Source organism: Eptatretus burgeri, chromosome 1 (genome assembly GCF_056783735.1).
Source record: "Eptatretus burgeri isolate ZD-2024b chromosome 1, Ebu_testis_v1, whole genome shotgun sequence".
In the NCBI taxonomy this organism is placed as follows: domain Eukaryota; kingdom Metazoa; phylum Chordata; class Myxini; order Myxiniformes; family Myxinidae; genus Eptatretus; species Eptatretus burgeri.
The window spans coordinates 76,721,485-76,739,005 of NC_140961.1; the positions used below are offsets into that span (position 1 = coordinate 76,721,485).

At 44.6% G+C, this 17,521-nt stretch overlaps 1 protein-coding gene across 1 annotated transcript in view; it reads left to right on the top strand.

Moving 5' to 3' along the window:
- The first annotated feature begins 5,377 nt into the window (after positions 1-5,377).
- Positions 5,378-17,521, top strand: part of SYT1 (synaptotagmin 1) — a 671,970-nt gene continuing 659,826 nt past the window's right edge. The window contains exon 1 of the mRNA XM_085889005.1: positions 5,378-5,431. The gene's annotated coding sequence lies outside the window, so the exon portion shown is untranslated. The remainder of the gene's footprint in view (positions 5,432-17,521) is intronic.

The window sequence follows — 17,521 nt, forward strand, 5'->3', positions numbered from 1 at the left end:
ACGTATTGCCCACGAGTAGGGAATATAAGTTTGTTAATTTCTAATTGATAGGTCACATGGTTTGACAGCCATGTTTGATTCAAGAACAATATTAAATATCGTTTTTCTGGAACCACTTACCCGATCAAAGCGAAACTTTGTGACTGTCATCTGCAGAAAGTCCCATGTTGTATCAAAGGCGGATGTGTGGGTACCCCGTCATCACTGCCAGCAGTTATAAAGTGGCAGTTCTAGTTTATTATTATTATTATTAAATGTAAAAGCTAATATTGATAGGATTGGAAATCTATATGCATTGCATTATAGATTGCTTCATTCATCTGGGATTTCAAAATGCACTCGGTCATAATTAGCTGGCTAGATAGCCGAGAGATATGCATATGTGCATCTGAGCTGACGAGCCTGGTTTCAAATGTCGACCTAACTATAAACTGTCAGCTGGTGTTTCACAGTTGGGGCAAGTCATCACATCAATGTGGACATAAAACTTGAGGACCCATCCGCCAACATTAGTTGGTGGATGCAAAAGATCCCACGGTGTCCTTCACCAATCGTAACCTTGAACACATTTCAAATATCTGACATGCACAGCTTTGGTCGAACTTCAAGCCTGGCCATCCGGTTCGTGAAGGATGTGTCAAAAATGTTCTGCACCCGGCCACACTCGAAGATGGGAATGGTTCATCCCCTTGGTAATGCAGTACAGTCATAGATCGATAAGTAACTTTTTGCTTGCATATACACTTTCAAAGGTATAATTAAGTGGGTATGCTAATTATTATTTTTTCAATGAAGGGGTCGTGTTCCATCGTGAAGTGGGATCTAGCTTATTATGGATCATTCAATATCTGGTACTTACAAAGAGGCTAAACGATGCAGCTTGCATTACTTCTGAGATAAATACTTGCGAGTACAGCGTTAATGATTTAGTGTACAAGGAGTGTAGGTCACTAAATCCGCGGCTACATGTAAATAGACAGATTTGCATGAACGAAACATTATTTTTACATTTTACTTTCACGTTTATTTAAACTTTTTTTTATGGAAGAATTATTTTCCTCCCTCTTTGTTAAACCACCGACCAACTGATCAACCCTTGTTAGCTATTATCCTTTATGAACATAACGCAGTCACAATATGGTGCAGGATTCGAAATAAAAAATATTTCCAGTACTTCCAATACTCCAGAACAATTTATTCCATGAAGTTTGCCAAATTAATTAATAATTGATGAATTGAAGGACCATACTCTTTACTATGGGTCAAGAAACGCTTCTCGGCTAAAAGCGATTCCGGATTTGTCGTCACTCTGATGCAGGATGGCAGGAATTTGTAATTTGTTCAGGTGTCGGTGATAGCTCGTCTACTCTTCACAAAAGATACCCTGGGACATTAAATGTCCCCCGAGCGACCAGATCCTTCGGCTTAACATCCATCCGATTCGGACAATGTCGTCGACACCAGACAAATCAACACAGTACATGATATTTCAACTTTGAATCCCAGTAGTATTAGTTAAGGGAAAGATGAGAATGCCAAACACATCACATACATTAGGATCTGAGTATAAACCGATAATGAGCCACAGCAGAGATTTCAAAAGCGGTTCTTATTTGTAACAACATCCTTACTGTAAAAGTGGTACCTGTTCTCTGGCATGCATGCTTGTTAACCATTTATATGTGACCCAAAGGCAGAGGCTGATAAACTATTTATGGCACCAGCAATAGCCCAGGGTTGTTATGACGGCAGCCGGTTGGTGTATTTTATTGTGAAGTTTCAACATTTTGTTTCTTCCAAAAAATATTAAGCCAACTTGATGGGAAATCATTTTTGTGAAAGGGTAGCGCACCACCAAGGATGGTGTGCACAGAAGCTCTTTCGTTACACCCCGCACAGAACGGCTTCACATTGTGCTGACGCAGTCTGATCTTATCTTCTCCAGGACACAAGTTTTGGACACGTCCAACGTCTCTCAGACAATAGCAGGTGAACCGCAGCGATATGAATTTTTCTTAAAACACAGGCCCCAAACAAAGCCACACCCCCAGCCAATGATGCTGCATAGGAAAGAAGAAGAAGAATAAGAATAAGAAGGATGAGGAAAGAAAGACGGGCTCCAAAGGCAATGAAACTTCAGTTTGTGCTGAAGAATTGCATGGATCCGAACCATGCAGCTTTGCTTTAACCTTCCTTTTCTCTCGCTTGCATGAATAAAATAATTTCCAAATGCTTCTGGAACTTGTGATTAAGCAAAGGTCGATTAGTCCAAGTCCATGACTTTAGATTGGCATGCATGGTGGTTTGACCTGAACAGTGCTCCTCTGCATAGGTGAGCACATTGATTATGCTGAGAAACCCAGGGGTTTGAATAACTGAACTTCCTCAAGAGGATTGTTACTTTATTCACAATCCTTTTGAGGAGGTTCAGTTATTCAAACTCCTGGGTCTCACAATCTGTCATGACCTTTCCTGAGAAAGCCACATTTTCAAGCTGGCCTCCAAAGCCAGTCGTTGACTGGGAATCTTCCATCATGCAAAGTCCTTCCTTGGCACACCTAAGCTCCTGACCACATACAAAGCTTTCATCCACAGCCTGATGGAGTTCTGCTCTCCCTTCTGGGCTGGTGCTCCCACCTCTCACCTTTCTCGGTTTCACGCTGTGGAAACCAGGGCATTTAAGATCATTGGAATCTCCCACGATGAGGCTGAGTCTTTAGGTCCCTCACTCACTCACCTCAGGCAGGTCGGTGGACTTTGTCTTCCACCGTCTCCTCTCCGGCTTTGCCCCCCCCCCCCTGCTATGTCTGCTCTCTGTCCCGCCCATATTTCTGCAGGGCACTCAAAGTCTGCCAGCAACCCCCTTCTGGTTAAACTACCAAAATCACGAATCACTGCTCACCTTCATTCTTTCATTCCTCTTTTTTCCGACCTTTGGAACAAACTCCCACACTCTTTTCAATCCCACTCTTCCCTCCAGGTCTTCAAAACAGCTGTTCACCACCATCTCTTATCTTACCCCATCCAAGACCTCGATCTTTTCTACCACCGTTAATCCACCCCAAACCCACCTCCTTCAAATTCCCTGCTTTCCTTCCTGAAAGTTCGTGTCGTGTCCATCGTGTTAACTCCGTGTACCCCGCCCCACTCCTCTCCCTTCCACAGATCTACTCATGTCTCTTTTACCCATTGTTTTTTTCCTTCCCTCTCCTATCCTTCTTGTCTCCTGCTCCCCTTGTACTTTCTGTGTGTTAACTCTCATACGAGCCTCAACATTGTATTTTTTTATTATCATTATTTTTTATACAAAGTCCTTCCTTGGCACATCTTAAGTCCTCTCCACCTACAAGGCCTTCATCTGCAGCTTGATGGAGTCCCGCTCTCCCCTCTGTGCTGGCTCCCTATGCCTCACATCTTGCTCAGCTTGATGCTGTGGAAACTAAGGCCTTCGAGAGCTTTTGAATCTCCCGTCTATAGGCCAATCAATTCACCATTGCAGGTCGGCCGGTGGCCTCTCTGTCTTCTACCACCTCCTTTCTGGTCTTGCTCCCTCTTATCTGCTCTTTCTGTGCTTTGTCCCACCTTGGTTTCTACAGGGCACACATGGTCCAGCATCAACCCCCTTCTGGTGAAACTACCTAAATCCAGGATCACTACTCACCTCCATTCATTCGTTCTTTATTTTCTCCTGCCTGTAGAACAAACTTCCACACTCTCTTCAATCTCGTTCTTCCCTCTAGGTCTTCAAGACAGCTGTTAACCATAATCTCAGATTGTCCCCAATCCAAAACCATGATCTTTTCTACCCTCATTAACCCCCCACCCTCCATCTCATCCCAATCCCTCCCAAATGTCCAGTTTTCTTTCCTGAGAGTTTCCTTCTGTATCCATCTTGTCCACCCCATGCATCCTCTCCTGTCCCACACTCATCCCTATACCTATTGTTTGTTCAAGTCTCCCTCTATCTTGGCCTTCAACTCTGCTGTTGGTGTTCCCCCTCTCTCTTCTCATCCTGTTGTGCCATTGCATCCTGATCCGTTCAGTGTACTAGTTTTATCTCTTCCATGAGCCTCGACTATGTGTACGAAAGAAATCCTCGTTTCCAATCCCACATACGATGATGAAATGTTTTCCTGTTTACAGCGATCTAAGTCTGGAGGACATATATATTGTAATGCATGTACAGAAAAGGACACCAGAAGACATCGGTATACATTTCCATGTATCATAAGGTGCTTGATCATGGACAAATGAAAGAGTCCATTGCATGCTCAGGTGGGAACGCCAAACTCAAGCCACGGTCTCCTACCCTCTGGTATACGATTCATGCAAAAGTGCACGGACGTCTCTTCACTCTTCTTGAGAGTGATTTCTATGAAACTGTTCCTTGAGGCAGTTGTTATTAACTATTAAAAATAGAGGTTCTATTTTATTTTCCCTGTTCATCACAATGCCTCTGAGTACTTGGTGATATCAATATCAAAGTGCACATTCTTCCTGAGCAGCACACTCACTGCCCTCCTGAAGCCAGTCCCAAATCCATTGCATTTCAAGTCAGGTATGCTCAGAAGATAGATAATCAAGCAGCATTAAAGTTTCATTCGTTTCACTTTGGGAGCAAAGAGTTGGTGTGTCGGACCATGCGGAGCAGGGTGATGCAAGTGGGAGTGTCGTGGAACCAGGAACTTTGTTTAAGGTTAAGAGTCATTCCTTGCGCTATGAATACATCGGAATCCTTACTCCCAATATGTGCACGGCCTGTGATAGTGACTTCCATGATTAGGAGTTGGGACTACTGCCTGGTGCGCGAGGAATCATTCTTCGTGAGTTGCGCAGAAACGCGGCAAGCAGAGGGCACTTTGTGCTGCCATCGGAGGATGGATGGACGGAGCGGAGTTCGTCGTTGTGTGAGAGCGCCCAAAGATCATTTCTGTCGAACTTTGCAGCTTTGGACACGAGCAGTGATTTAGGTTGCTCTGTATAAGCAATGGGTTTCTCGTAGTGCTGGCATCATATCGATGAAGGAAACTTGTCCCTGCTTGCGCTCGCAATCTGGGCGCTGTGCAATGAAACACGTTTGGAAGCAGCGCCCGCTTCCGGTGACTATTTAGGGCGGTTACGGTGCGGCAGCCCACGCGGTCACGCCCCACGGATCATACGGTGTTGCAGAAACCTCCGGGAGCCCCAGATCGTTCGCCAATCCACCCCCTTCCTTCGACGGTTCCTCTGGGGCCACTGTGACCGCACGAGTCCGCAGAGCTCTGCAGCCTGAAAGCGCTGCCGTCGCCCGCATCGTGGGGGAAGCCTCAGGGGCGCTGCAGTTCGCCAGCACCGCCCGCATCCTGACGTCAGCTTTCAGAACCCCCTGGCACGGACAGCTCCGAGAAGCGTGCTCTCCTCGGCGAGGCACGGAACTGCACGGTGAAGCACGGTAAGGCTGTAAACGTATATGCCGAGCATTACGATACGGTTTCTCTGCTTTGCTCGTGATGCTGTGTGGGATCGCTGCGAGGCAGTAGAATGCTGAGCGTGGCGCAAAGGAGCTGAGAAAAGCCAGGTGCCCACGCTGAGCGGAGTGCGGACTCGGGGGCACAAAGCGGAGGGAAAAGAGAGCTTGGAGAGGGGGAGAGAGAGAGGGAGAAAGAGGGCGCGGTGAGGAGCAGTTGGTGCTGAGTGTGTGCTCGGATGCTGCGGATGCTCTTGGTGAAGGGAGCGAATAGAGCAAGAGCGACACATGGCCGTGGGATGTTCACGCAGGCTCCGACCCGCAATATCACCTTCTCGCTGTGCGTACCCTCCACGCACAAACACAAGCAAATTGGCCGCTTAGAGTCAAATGCTCGACGGTAAAGGGAATTAATGCGGCAAATTAACATTGAGCGCACGCGTAGCGCACCTAGGCATCGGACAAACTCGCGCTCCTCAGCACTAACCCACGCCCTCACGACCCGGTGACAAAATTGTTTTCTTTTTCTCCTAACTTCGTTCGAGATCGTGGGTATGGAGGAAGCACAGGTTGTGTATGTACAGGGACGTTTACTGAGACTGTCCATGCTGCGATTATCGCGCATTGCCCGCGCTCGTATATAGCGTGCAGGTTCAGGTGATGCGGCAGCCTCGTGGGACGCCACAATTCCCATCTCGGAAACGTTAATCGTGTTCCTGGATTGTAGCATGACCCGTGAAGCGAACGCCGGACACTTCGCACTCGATGTACTTCTCGTTAAATGGTCACTGGTCAACTGTGTCGGACGAAAGAGGAGGTGAATATGTATATCTATATTGTGAAGGATGTCCAAGGGTGCTTCCCATGGTTTTTCTGCACCATTTGCTTCGTCGCAGCATCTCAACTGCAATATTATTAAAATAAATTGGCAACGGTTCGAATGAGTCCATTGGATGTGTTGTGCGTGTGAGCCTCGATCTAGTTTGGCAAGTGCACCCTCCACCACCCCGAATAAGCAACCTTGCAGTCAAATCATTGCAAGAAGTGTGGACTCTGACGAGGTCTCCTGGAAGCTCGTCCGTTTTGCGCCATGAAGTGCACAAAAGAAGTGCCGTTTGAGTGCTGCCTTGGACGCAGCTCGCTGGGTGCGTTTCGCCTGCAGCTCACGTCGGGCTGTCAGAGCAGAGTAACGGCGCCGCTCCGGTGGAAATGTGCGCACCGGTCCACGCTAATCTGGGGCGGGGGATGGCGCATGCAGGGAGCTTTGCAACTGTGTCGGAGCCTCATATATCCAATGGTGCTGCTGCAGATGCATCTCTTGGCTGCAGATTTGCTCTAGCGGCTCCTCCTGGTGGAAATCTGCTTCCGTAGCTGCTACTCACTGTCATGCTTTAATAGTAATAAAAAAATCCCACTCTCACGTGTTCACTCCTTAGCTGATCCTGTGCTTCTTTTAATATTATTTTTTTAAAATCCAGTTGCTGCTTCATGCTCCTTTGTAGTGTTGCAGGTGCTCCATCTGCCACGCTTCAAGCATGGAATGATTGCAAAATGTCAAGAACTAAGCTGCGGATCTGAATCTCTTTTGCTGTTTCCTTCGTTTGGTCAATTGTCGCACTCTGCTTCTCTTATACTTTATTACACCACACTCTCTGATATATATATATATATATATATATATATATATATATATATATATATATATATATATATATATATATATGTATATATATATATATATATATATATATATATATATATATATATATATATATATATATATATATATATATTAGTGTAAGCAATTTTTCTTTTTTTCTTTTTCTAATATCGTTCTTTCTCGATCTGTAGGGACTATAACTTTGGTGTAGAAATGAGCAAATACACAAGCATCAAGGAAGAGTGTATGGGAGAAAACTAGATGCGGTATTCGTCTAATGAAGTTATAGACAATTTGACACAGAGGACAGGTAGCAATCATGACTCATGCAGTCTCACAGTGTGTGTACATACACATACACACACCTGTCAAAAAATTGGTTCGACAGACAGAAAGACATGCTCGCGACGCACAGAGTGTGCGAGGTTTTCTTAATGGAGCACGTTTTGAGTCGAGGGACCTTCGGCCCTCTTGCACGCCCCTTTGATGCGCCATAAAGCGCCTTTCAAGGTCACTTTTGGGCGGCACGCTGAGAGCAGCCGCTTTTTTTTGCCTCCTCCCGCAGCTGGAAAATAATTGAACTGACAGCATGCCACAGCTCGGCCATTCATCACACATCGTCGTCATTAGAAAATTCCTCGTCTGAACAAACGTCATGAAAGGAGCGCTTCAGTTTTGGGGACATTTTGATGGAGATTTTCATTCCTTTCCATCTCCTGCGAGATGTGAGATCTTTATATGGAAAGTAATAATAACACACTCATATAAAGAGAGATGGAACAGAGAACAGGGAGGATGTTCTTTGATCTTCAGATCTCCCCAGGCATGTGTCGTCGGTTTCAGCATCTGGAGGTTTGGCGGCATGCGTCTCACTAAGTGGAAGCGAAAGGAGATATTTCGCGCAAATGGAAAAGCAAACGCCATCGCTAGATTCCACATTAGGTGATATTGCAATCAATGCGCCACTATAAGGCTGCGACATTGACTCGGAAAGATGTTTTTTTTCCTCCAATGCATTCACAGTCAACTCGCCTCGTGCATTTTGATCATGCTTGCATCCTCGACTTGAATCATGTCACCTCCACTACCTGAGACTCATTGCTCCTGGACTTGCCTAGCATACATGGCTGTCACATTTCTTCCATGCGCCATGACTGCCGCACATCTACTGACTCGGATATAAATAGGGTTGAGTTGCAGTGATCCGCTTATATTTCTGCAGCTTATTCAGATTGACAGTTCCACTTCAACTATCTGGGCCAAAAGCAAACATTTCAGGAAGATGGGTGCGATGAGGTCGCATCTGTACAGTCAAAACACGTCGTGCGGCTCGAGACAAGACAAGGGGAATGAGTTACTGATGAGCTGACTACGTATATAGGTGCAAAATGATGTGGATGAATCCGTCGGGAAGCTGAGACTGCCATTCTGGAGCTGCATCCGAGAGCTACCAAGGTATACTCTGGTCTCTGATGATCCAGATTACACAGGGCATGCTGAGTGACGACATGACACTTGACCGCAGGAGGCCACCTTCATTTGAACGGGCGGACTGTAAAAGTTCTACATTTGAGTTTCAGACAATCCAAAGTTTTAAAAACATTTTCTCTGCATGTGATATTAAATTACAGAATCTTTCCCTATGGTGCACAGTCGGTGCAGATGTGCACCAACGATATCATTGTGCAATTTCTACTGCTCTGCCATGCAGAGCATTCAATGTCAAAGGAAAATGAAGATCTGAGGGAATATCGAAATTTATCAATTATTCGACATTGATGTGAGAAATCATGTGGAGGATCACCAGTTAGTTTGAATTTTGCACACACATTTAGCCCAGCAACTCATGGTCCTTCAGCTAGAGATTCACCACTGGGGAAAAATGCAAATGCATCGACAGCAAATGTATAAGAATGCGGACCTGAGATGAAATGATAGGTACACAAAGGGAAAGGCAGACAAACACGTCACGAAGCCGTATTGGTTATACTCTGCCGATCGCCCTTTAGCGAGAGCGGAAACGCAGTTGATGTAAAATCCATCTTCAAAGCCTCAGTCAACACGTCGGGGTGAGTTTTCCGCTGTGACCAACTGTCTCTACTCAACAAGACCTCAATCTGCAGCGAGAAAGACAAAACACCTCCATTCCTTCTCCTATTCGCATATTCTCTTTGACAATTTCTCAGGCCATTTGTATTCATCATTTCAATGGAGGATGGAACTGTTACCAACGAACGGTATATTACATGAACGCGTGTTTGGACGTCTCTCAAAACTCACCTGCTGCAGGAGAGAAATAGAGGGAATAATTGGAAAATGTTTTTTTTTTGTTTCTTCTTTAAATGGGATGGACTGAGAAATTGTCAAGGGTATACAACACATGTAATAATGGTATCGAACACACCTGTTATATAACACATCTTATGTATCTGACAAATCAGCCAATGCTTGATGTGTTCGACATGGAACAACGATTTTTTTATTCTTTTAACTCACACTTTTTGCACAATGTAGTCTATATATATATATATATATATATATATATATATATATATATATATATATATATATATATATATATATATATATATGTGTATTTCTACATATCTGCATTCATCATTCTATATATGTTTGTCTCAGGACAGTGTATTAACATATCAATGAATATATATATATATATATATATATATATATATATATATATATATATATATATATATATATATATATATATATATTTATATCTTGAATCTCTGAGCATGGCAGCATGTGGATCCTTTCCCTTCTCCCTCATGACCAATAAAAGCAGCGACAGTCATCTCACATTTCTGTGAAGAACACTACTTTTACTGCTCACTCACTTGTTGACCTCCTTTGTACCTTTTGACCACACAAATATATATATATATATATATATATATATATATATATATATATATATATATATATATATATATATATATATATATATATATTTTGCAGATTTTTTAGCCGAAGTTCGATTCTTGACCCGACAAAAACCCACGTCTTCCTGGTGTTGCACAGGAAGTGAGTTGCATAACAGAGTGTGCCTTCTCTCGGATGGACATTATAAGCTGGGTGTTTTGTCTGTTAGCATGAGTTGGTGGATGTTAAAGATCCCAAAGTGTTTATGGAAAAGTAGTCAATTCGTCGCCAGAATCCTGAACAAATGACAAACTCTTGCACCATCGAGAAAGCAAAGACAACCCACTCTGTGTAATCCTTGTCGTTGGTCTCTTTTGGCAACACTAAACTTGTCTTTGGGAGAGCCTTCCTACATCTTCAACACCACAACGCTACTTCAAGATGGACGAAGCCAACATCAGGAGCCTATCAAGCCCAATCGTGTTTATACACCGCACAGCGATTTAACATTTGCAATAGAGAAATCAAACCCAATCGTGTTTATACACCACACAGCGTTTAACATTCGCAATATAGAAATCAAACCCAATCGTGTTTTTTCACCGCACAGCGTTTAACATTTGCAATATAGAAATCAAACCCAATCATGTTTATACACCGTGTTTATAAAAAATAGGCATTTTTACGCATTTTTGGGGGAGGAATCCATTCATCGCGGATTTTCACTTATCGCGGGGGAGGGGGGGGGGTTAGGTATGGGAGCATGTGCCAGAACAGCGCGTCGCTGCGTCCACTTTCCGCCAGTACTCCAGGGGCCTCTGTCTGGCCTTGCCCCAGGCATATGCCAGGCCCATCCCCATCTCCTTGAGATGCTGGTCAACCTGCTGCAACCACGAGGCACGTGGTCGGCCCATTGGCCTCCTCCACTCACGAGACTCCCTCGCTGAGAGAATCTGGTGAGCAGGATCAGCGTCAGGAAAACGAGCCACATGTCCATACAGCCGCAACTGACGCTCACGGACCATGAAGGCAACAAATCTCATCCGAGTCTCTCTCAGCAACTGCTCGTTGGACACAAAATCTGACCAGCGATAGCCAAGGATTCTCCGAAGAGACCTGGTACCAAAGGAAGTAAGTCTCCATCTCAGATCCTTGGTCAGAGTCCAAGTCTCGCATCCATAGAGCAAGACTGGAAGCACCAAGGACCTGAAGACTCGGACTTTCGTCCTCCCGCACAGGTACCGGCAGCGCCACAACCCATGATCCAGTGAATCCATGACTCCCCAGGCCCGACCCAGACGTCTATTGATCTCTGACTCACAGCCAGCAGAGACATGAATATCACTGCCAAGGTAAGTGAATCTCTCCACGACCTCAACCTCCTCACCACAAACAGATACAGACAGGACAGCAGCATCCAAGATGTCTTTGAAAGCCTGGATCTTAGTTTTGACCCAAGAAACCCGTAATCCCAGCGGCTCCGACTCCTCATTCAGCACCTCGAGCGCCCACAAAAGGATATCTAAAGTCTCCTCAAAGATGACTGCATCATCTGCGAAATCAAGGTCCGAGATCTTGACATTCCCAAATGATGCACCGCAGCTTGATCTTTCCGACATCCTCCCTAGAATCCAGTCCATACAAGTGCTGAAAAGTGTGGGGGCCAGTACACACCCCCTGACGAACTCCAGTAACAACTGGAAATAAGTCAGAGATGGTACCACCACACTTCGCAGCACTCTCATTACCAGAGTAGAGTTCAGACATCAGATCGATCAGTTTTGGTGGCACCCCATGAAGACCAAGAATCCTTCAGAGGGCATTCTGATTCACTTAATCGAACGCTTTACAGAGATCAACATAGGCTGCAAGCAGCCCCTGCCGAAACTCTCGTCTGCGTTCGGTGAGGACACGAAGAGCAAGGATACGGTCAATCGTTGACCTCTTTGGTGTAAAGCCTGACTGCTCTGGATGCTGGTGCTCAAGCAGATGTTGGCGAACCCTATCAAGAATTATCCGAGCAAAGACCTTGCCCGGCACTGAGAGCAGCATCAACCCTCGGTAGTTGTTGCAGTCTTGGCGATCACCCTTCCCTTTCCAGAGAGGGACAATAAGGCCCCTATATATACGTGGGGGGGGGGGGTTGGAACATAACCCCCACGATAAAAGGGGGATGACTATATATATATATATATATATATATATATATATATATATATATATATATATATATATATATACACATACATATCTTCTTCTTTCGGCTGATATATATATATATATATATATATATATATATATATATATATATATATATATATATATATATATATATATATATATATATATATATATATATATATATATATATATATATATATACATGCACACATGCACACATGCACACACACACACACACACACACACACACACACACACACACACACACACACACACACACACACACACACACACACACACACACACGATACGTCGTGGCGACCCCTAACACGGGAGCAGCCGAAAGAAGAAGATATATGTATATATACTGAACAAAAATATAAACGCACCAACCTAAATATCTAAGTCAAGATTGCCATTATGGGAAAATGGTCAAACCGATGATATGTTTGAGCAATGGTTCCTTTGTTTTGCTCAAGACAGATGTTCCCATTGAAATTGACCACTCTGAGTGTGTGGACTCACACGTTGAGTAATCCTTCCCATGAGCACCATGGAGCTTGACAGAGTGATGGTCAGTGAGCGTGACCAGGACACAAACACTCCCTATAGCTTGCCCTATAAAAGGCCTCCCCAAAATGTGGACTAGTGCCAAATGTCAACATGCCACAGATGTCACAAATCTTGAGGGAGCGCGCCATTGGCATGCTGAATGCTGGGACGTCAGTACGGGCCGTTGCAGCACACTTCAATGTCCACCACTCCACCATTAGCCACCTGAGAATGCGCCTCAGAGAGACTGGAAGCACCGTGAACCGCCCACATGCCCGGCGACCACGTGTGACCACCGCCGGTCAGGATTGTCACATGAGGCTGCAACATCTCCGGGATCGACTCCGACCGGCCACGAGGACTGCCGATGAGACTGTCCGGCTGCATAACAGGTGCATTTCAGCCCAGACGGTGCGTAACCGCTTGAGGGAGGCCAACCTCCGAGCCCGCCAACCACACCGGGGACTCGACCTCACTGCAGTCCGGCGTCAGACCCGACTGAACTGGGCCAATGTTCACTTGCGCTGGACCCTCGCACGATGGAGGAGAGTGCTGTTCACCGATGAGTCGCGGTTCCAGCTGTATCGGGCTGATGGCAGACTCCGCGTCTGGCGTCGGGCTGGGGAGCGCTACACTGACGCCAATGTCCTTCGTCGGGTGTCACACGGTGGTGCCAGTGTTATGGTGTGGGCAGGCATATGCCATGGAGAGCGCACTCGGCTTCATTTCATTGAAGGCAACTTGAACGGGCAGCGGTACAGGGACGAGATACTCAGACCCATCGTCGTGCCGTTTGTGCGCCTTCACCATGTGACGTTTCAGCACGACAATGCTCGCCCCCATGTTGCCAGGATCTGCATGGACTTCCTCGGTGAGGAGGACATTGATGTCCTCGACTGGCCTCCATATTCTCCCGACATGTCGCCCATCGAGCACCTTTGGGACGTTCTTGATCGACGCGTACGACAACGTTACGCAGTCCCAGAGAACGTCCGCCAGCTCCGTGTGGCTCTCCAGGAGGAATGGGAAAACATCCCTCAGGCCACCATCGATAATCTGGTGATGTCCATGCGCCGGAGATGCACCGCTCTGCGCGATGCCAACGGTGGACACACCCGCAACTGACTGTGTGAACTCTGACAGTGACACCTCGGTTGTGTCGGCTGTTGTAGCGCAAAGACTGTCGCCAGAATTCTCAAGGAACTCTTTGAAATGTAATGCTCAATTGTCATGGATTCTATAACCAAATTGTTGTGAAGATTTAGTATTAATGAGTTCGAGGTAAAATAGTAACGATCGCTTGGTGCGTTTATTTATATATATATATTTATATATATATATATATATTTATATATATATATATATATATATATATATATATATATATATATATATATATATATATATATATATATATATATATATACACACCGTGGTGCCCCCAGAATCCAAACGCCCCATTGTTTGAACAAATTGGAATCCGAACAATTTTTTCGAGAAAATTTTGCCCTCAAAACCAAACACATTTTCAAAAACCGAACACAACATGGCGTTCATGTTTGTTCACGTGCGTCTCCCCCGCCTGTTCGACCCGCATCTTCGCGCTTTGTTAATTCAGTTCGTCAGTGGAAGTACTCGTGAAAGCATCTCTCGTGTGTCAATCGCTACTTTATCTCGTGTTTTCACCTTGATTTGTGTTTTTTTTTTTAACTCATCTTGTGTTTTAATTAATAACAAAAAAGCAATCCGATCACGTGGTGTGAATGACTGTCGGGCAAGGATTTAATTTCACAGAAAATCCGGTTGTAATTTGGAATATCCATGATTACCTCAGCCCGATGCGTTTGATGAAAGTGATTGTGGTTCTTGGGGCATCATGTTTGAGCTGCTCTGGGAGGCAGTGCTCTCGCAGAGTGCGCAAGCGATCGGAACCCAGGCCGGAGCACGAGCCTGTGTGGACCTTTGGATGTGGTGATTGTACTAGTTTACATACAATACGCCGCCACCGAAAGTCATTTACTCATCTTATTTTACCTTAAACATGGGTAATTTCAGTTTAAAGTGTCTTGAAAGTGGGTTTTCTTGGGGTCCAGGAACGATTTAATTCACTTTCCATTATTTCTTATTGGGAAAATAGTTTCGGAATCGAAATTTTTGCAATTCGAACAGCCTCCTGGAACGAATTAAATTCGGATTCTGGATATATATATATATATATATATATATATATATATATATATATATATATATATATATATATATATATATATATTGGCCTGGTGTTGGCGTAGTGGTTAGGGTAGCGGCTTGGGATCCAAAAGGTCCTGAGTTCAAGCCCCGTTGGCCGCTTGAATTAATACACACCAGGAGGTTGACTCAGCCTGTCATCCTTCCGAGGTCGGCGAAGTGAGTACCAGTGGACTGGGCCCGGTGTATACCCCGGTTAAAATAGGTGTACCATATCCCTGTGTCTTAAGAGGCGACCAGGGTTGCGTCAGGAAGGGCATCCGGCGTAAAACCTGTGCCAAATCACTATGCGGATCATTCGGATGATCCGCTGTGGCGACCCCGAACGGGAGCAGCCGAAAGAAGAAGATATATATAGATATATATATATATATATATATATATATATATATATATATATATATATATATATATAAATATATATATATATATATATATATATATATATATATATATATATATATATATATATATATAGTATGTATATTCACTAATAAAAGGGTGTGTGTGTGTGTGTATGTGTGTGTGTGTCAGTATGTGTAATGTCTCCTCCAGTGTGACCACGCCTCATTTTCATAAATGCCAAGGTGAGCCAATGAAAAAGCCAAGAATTCACAACGTTTCAGAAAGGCGAAAGTAATTGAAAACCTATACTCCAAGATAACCTATAGAAAACCAAGATGCCAAGGTGAACAACGAATAGCCAAGATCTTGTGAAAAAAGCCAAGGAGTGGTCACACTGGTCTCCTCCATAACTCCAAAAACTATAAAACATAGCAGCCTGAAACTTTGCATGCATACCAAGAAAACTCCAAGGAAGTGCAAAAGTGAAAATTGGGTGTTTTGGTAAATGAAAACACCACTTTTGAAGATAATTAATGGCCTTATTTAACTGCATCTTTCATCAGGTGATCCATCAGGTTGTCTGGTGTCTTTTGGTGTTTCCTGGGTAACCTTGCTGGGGTCTGAAGCCACCATGTTTTTTTGGACTACTCAACCATCCTTTGATTTGGAACATGCCACAACAATTTCTTAATGACAAGGTTTTTTATTTTTCACTTTCCTCATTCATATTATTGAATGCCTGTTGATCATCGCTACAAATCGCAGGGCACATTGCAGTGCTTATAAACGCCTGGAGACACCAGCATTCGTGGCTATATTTCATTTGCGTATATGAATAACCGAGAGAATCTCTTCGACTAAGGATTATTACAAAATGTAAGCTCCAGATTTGAAAGTATCAGCAGTTCAGACTTCCCAAAAAAGTGTTGATATGTCCAATTCAGACATTCTATGGGCGTTTCCAGGTGCATAGTTGTATTGACAACTATTGGTAATCGCTTGCAAAGCCAGGTGTTCCGTTGGAGTGCTTGACTGAGTGCTTAAGCCACTTACCGAGCTGTACAGCACAGTTCATGCACTGATCGGGATGTGCAGTTGACAGTGACTACAGGGTAGAAGTACGTATACATTGCACACGGATGTGGTACATGTGGGTAGATTTGGATCTGTATGGACTCTCTGCGATGTGTGGACATGCCTTGTCTGTTACGGTTACCGTGGTGGCATCCCCTGTCTTATGTGAGTTTCAAAGCAAAATATATTTGATAAAGCCCGATTTCTGAGCCGTTTGCCATATTAACGTGTTTTCTAAATTACCGAGCCAATTTTTTTTCCACCCATCATGTGCAGCTGTTTAAAAAGGATAATGTTTGTGATCATACCCTTGCAATGTCTGCATAAATGTAACATTGTTTTTCGGTGAAAGCTACTCAAGATTTCTGGGTTGTATGCATTATGTACTGTGGTTAGTAATCACACTGATTCCAACCTGCCGATTCCGGAAAAAATTGCCGATATTGGCCAAGCGTGTGTGTGTGTGTGTGTGTGTGTGTGTGTGTGTGTGTGTGTGTGTGTGTGTGTGTGTGTGTGTGTGTGTGTGTGTGTGTGTGTCTGTGTGTTATTCACAAAGCATAACATTCTCTCTGATGACTCCCCTTCCCCTCATATTCTCTCTGTCTCTCTGTCTCTCGACGTATCAAGACGGCCGTTATGTCTGGACAGTAGTTATCTCCATACATGTCTGGACGGTGGTTATGTCTGGGTGGAGTTTGTCTCCGGACGTATCTGCATGGGAGTATGTCTACGGACGTGTCCGGGCGGTAATGTCCAGACAGGAGTTTGTGTACGGGTGTTGTCTATGTCTGAATGGGAGTTTGTCTTCGGATGTGTCCAGGTGGTGTTCATGTCTGGACGGGAGTTTATCTGCGGACGGGCCCAGGTGGTGTTTGTCTCCAGACAGCTTGGCTCTGGACACGTCCGGGTGGTATTTATGTATGGGCGGTGTTTTTCTCCAAACCTATCCGGGCGGTGTTTTTATCCGGATAGGGTATGTCTCCAGACATGTCTGGATGGTATTTATCTCCGGACGTGTCCGGATGGGAGTTTGTCTCTGGATGTGTCCGAGCGGTACTGTCCGGACAGAAGTTTGTGTACGGGTGTTGTCCATGTCTGAATGGGAGTTTGTCTCTGGATGTGTCCAGGCG